At 34.6% G+C, this 4697-nt stretch overlaps 1 long non-coding RNA gene across 1 annotated transcript; it reads right to left on the bottom strand.

The window, feature by feature from the left end:
- Positions 1–346: 346 nt before the first annotated feature.
- On the bottom strand, positions 347–1984 carry LOC128284251 (uncharacterized). Its single transcript, XR_008274634.1, has 2 exons — positions 1902–1984; positions 347–700 (listed from the first exon to the last, which is right to left on the bottom strand). It is a non-coding gene; the product is annotated as an uncharacterized LOC128284251 (long non-coding RNA).
- Positions 1985–4697: the final 2713 nt, after the last annotated feature.

Raw genomic sequence — 4697 nt, 5'->3', positions numbered from 1 at the left:
TTATGCGAGCTTACGAGGCCCAATACATGCATTCAGGCGATTCGGGACCCAATCGAGAACTCATGAAAAACTTAGAAAAATCTCTTGCGTTAAGGCTTCACACGCCCATGTGCTCGGTGTGTGGCCAGAAATAGTCTAATTATCAAGCCTTTTGTCACTCTCACACCACATGCATAGATACATACTTATCCAATAACATACAACGTGGCATAAATGAGCTCTTAAACATCTACAAACATGATATGCTCAAGTTATTTTCTTATGTAATAAATATTATAGAATTTGCCCATATCATTACCACATACTAGACATAACTATCATTACATCACAAACCATTCATGAAGCATTATTAACTATTTACCAATCACTTAATCCTGCATTAGTTACTAGCTCATCAATGAATCTCAATTCAATATCTAGGCATACATGTTGTAAGCCACATCACAAGAAATAATAACATAAATGCATAAGAATAATCATATGGGCCCATAACGTCATTAGCCGACATAGGCCAATTTACATGACTAATACTACCTTAATAACAAGCCAATGCCTTTGGCTAAATCATAATATTACATACTCACATTAAAACCCTATACATGCCATAGACTCGAATCACTTGAGTTTACTTACTCCGATAACGTTAACTCGATAGGGTGATAATATCTCGACGGCCTCCAACCCGAGCTAACCTGGAACTCTAGAAAACATGGGAAAGAAGGGGGTAAGCTTTCGCTTAGTAAGTTCATATGAAAACAATAAGCAACTCATTAACTTGTTTTATCAATGTTTACAACATATTTTCAAGTTCACTACAAGCTGTCTTTCTGAGCAACGGTCACTAAATTATTTATATCTGGAGCTACGAAACTCCGAATTAAGTTCCGTTAATTTTCCTGAAACTAGACTTATTTTATTTTTTCCATAAAATTTCCAGAATTTTGGTTAAGTCAAATAGTACAGTTTATTAGTTAAAGTCTCCCTGTTTCAGGGTATGACCACTTTGACCCCTGTACACTACAAACCGAATTTCTCCTGTACAAAATTCCAACGACCATGCCGTTTATTCCCCATAAAAATAGACTTAATAAGGAATCCATTCATGTAAGGTATAACTCTTAATAATTTTGTACAATTTTGGTGAATTTCTAAAGTTAGAACAGGGATCTCGAATTCATTCAGACCCTGTTTCACAAGAATTCAAATATCAAACAATATGGAATTCTTTTTCTTCCTCTGTTTCTTTCATGTGAAAATAGACTCATTAAGCTTTAATCCCATATTTTATTCTGCCTCTAACTCATTTTCCACTATTTTTAGTGTATTTTCAAAGTTACACTACTGCAGTAACTCAAATCTGTCAAGGCTAAATTACTCATTCATGATCATTGTTCATAATATTAATACAACACCATTTTATCCATCATGGTAAGAATACATATTATGCATCATAGATCATCACATATCAAGGCATTCTCATAGGATTAGTATACATACTTGCACAACTCGTAACATAACTCGAGTGCATACTCACCAATGACTTACCTCATTGAGACCATCATTAACTCTTTCCTTAGATTGCCCGTTGAACACTTGGAATACTAATTAGATACTCGGAAAAGCCTTTGCACATAAGTGCTTCAATTGTAGCTAAAGCTACCTCATATCTCATGACATTTCAATGCTCACTCTCGAGCTAGTCATCTAGACTCATAATTCCTAGTGACATGTCACTCGTATCCTATTCTATTCCTAAGGTTCAAACGGGATTTTTCCTCGTCTATTAAGGCTTTGTCTTATCATATTTCTATTAATTACATACACATTAATATCTGTACAATTCATGTAATGATAACATTTAAATACATGTATAGCATGGTATTGTTTACATCTGAACTTACCTCGATACCACAAATGTGAAAAGGACATACTCGTCCATAAATCGATTTCTTTCCGTTCTAGGTCCAAGTCTCAATTTTCATCCTCTATAACATCACATTTAGCCTACCAATCAGTCACAATATTCATATGGGTCTAAAAATCATATTTTTACAAATTTTCATTTTGACCCTAAACTTTTGCATATTTGCACTTTTGCCCCAATGCTCGTAAATTAATTTTTATTCAATTTCTATAAGGTTTAAGACATGCTGAACATTTTCTCTTCTATGGCAACTCCAAATTTTCACTAATTCACACACTTATGACCAATTTGTAACTTTCACAATTTAACCCCTTTTGACATTTTTACGAAATTCATTGAATAAAACTCATATTTAACACATCAAACATTCATTATCCACTATAAATCATCAAAGCACAACCATATCATGAATGGGTAAATTTTAAACTCTAATTTCTCTTCAATCAATTGGTAGAAATAGAAAATGTAAGCGGGGATCTCAAAATACGAAAATCATTAAAAGCGGACAAAACCATACCTATATAAGCCATAAAAGCTTGGCGAATGGAGCTCATCCATGGCTGCTATTTTCTGTTCTTTCCACGGTTGAAGAAGAAAGAATGAAAAAAAAATGATAGCTTTTATCATTTGTCTTATTAGATTATTTTAATTAATTTACAAAATTACCCTTTTTATTTCAACCAAATTTCAAAAATACCAAACAAATATCCATTCACTAACTTATTAAAGGAATAATTGTCACATAAGGACTTTCAATTTAAAACTCATAACAATTAGGCACCTCATATATAAAGAACTCAACTTTTGCACTTTTTACAATTTAGTCCTTTTGACTAAATTGAGTGCTCAAACGTCAAAATTTTCGAATAAAATTTTTACAAAATATTTTCATAAATTTATAGACTATAAAAATATAATAAAAATAATTTTTTTTTCTTCGTCGGGTTTGCGGTCCCGAAACCACTGTTCCGACTAGACCCAAAATCGGGCTATTACAATGGTGTTACTTCCTTGTCCCCTAAGTGGCGCCAACTTGCCACTGCACCACACTCTTTTTTGTGGCACAATTCCTCCAACAATATTCTTAAGGCCTACCTACTACATCAAGGGTTTGATTCACCTTAAACCAAAATTTTTGCTAGAGTCCAGGTTTGAACCCAGGACTTCTCCAACACTTCTCAGCACACATAACCACTAAAACAAGCCTTCATTAACGAAATTTACACTCACAACAAAATATTATAAGCTGCCTTCAACAACTCTCATGCTCAAGGCCCAAAACTTCTAGGCCCAAATTCAAGGTGATACAATTCTACCTCCCTTAAAGAAATTTTGTCCCCGAAATTTTCGTCTAACAGCGTAGTTGTGTAACATCTACCCCACTATGCTACCGCTGCGCACTCTAATCCTACTATCACTATCACTATCACACTTCAAATAGAACTTGAAACATCTCATACATACAACACTTATTCACTGAAGCAGACACATATTTATCACACATATATACAATTTCTATATCCAAACATCACATCCACTTAAAATAAATACCAAATTTAAATTCAGACCAACATCTAAAGAATCCACAGTATTTCAATTTCTAAACAGACAAAAGTATTCAGAAGACTTACGGATTCAGCGCTGGAGACTCGGTGTACCAAAGTTTTTAAAAGAAATACCTCAAACAGACCACGTGGTTGAAAATAATTTTCTAAAATTCAACCTTTGAAAACCCAATCTGTAGTCGAGTTGTTGTAACTTGGCTCTGATACCACTAAATGTAACACCCTAAGCCAGGCGTGGAAGTTCGGCTCGAATCTGGCGTGTCACATTGAAGTGTTTTTCAAAAGCCATGTTTCCATTAAAAACCCTTCTTAATAATTAAAAACTTATACCCTTTTTAAACCTTGTTAGAAAACCTCAGGTAAATTACATTCTTAACAACTTTGCAAAAATCTTAGCAGTTGCAGAAGCTTAATTTAAAAATAATTACGGATACGTGATATTTTGAACAACAGTAGTTGCTTTGGAAAACCGTGTTCTAATACTAGCAATTATAAGAACAATAAGTAAAATTTCAAATTTGAAATCCAGAAAATTACAACGGCTTTACTACAACCTACACAAAACATTTAAAAGTAATAATCAAAACTATAAAATAAAAAGTGTGTGTGGCTTCCTCCGAGCCCCTTGTAGCTTCAATCCGTCTAAGGCTGGAAATTACCTGAAAGGTTAATGAACAGGGTGAGTTTATGAAAACTCAGTGTGAAATCCCCTTCTAAAAAGGAACAATCAGTCATATAAAAGAACAAAAAGTCTGGCCCCAGCCTTACTTACAGCTTCAGTATCAATTGGGCCTTAGCCCACTATAACAGACAGTACCAGATGGGCCTTAGCCCATTACAGAATAAAAAACATTATCAGATCTAGAATCAAAATGAGAATCAGAATCAGAATCAGAATCAGGGGACAGAATCAGAAACAGAATCAGAATCAAAATTAGGTGACAGGATTAGAATCAGAATCAATATCAGGTAACAGAATCAAAATCAGAATGTGAATGCAATCTCAACCCAATCCAGCCGTATACACCCCCGTACCAACCCTACACGATGTGGGGAGACTACTCGACCCACCAAACCACTACACACCACAAAATTTGCAGCGAGGCTGCCAGATATTGTGACGAAGTCACCAGATACAAATATTGTGGCTAGGCCACCAGAACAGATATATATATATGTGTGGCGAAGCCACCAGATTGCAGCGAGGC

This window comes from Gossypium arboreum, chromosome 11 (genome assembly GCF_025698485.1).
Source record: "Gossypium arboreum isolate Shixiya-1 chromosome 11, ASM2569848v2, whole genome shotgun sequence".
Taxonomy (NCBI): domain Eukaryota; kingdom Viridiplantae; phylum Streptophyta; class Magnoliopsida; order Malvales; family Malvaceae; genus Gossypium; species Gossypium arboreum.
The sequence above is the reverse complement of the archived record's forward strand: the minus strand, read 5'-3'. Positions and strand labels throughout refer to the sequence as shown.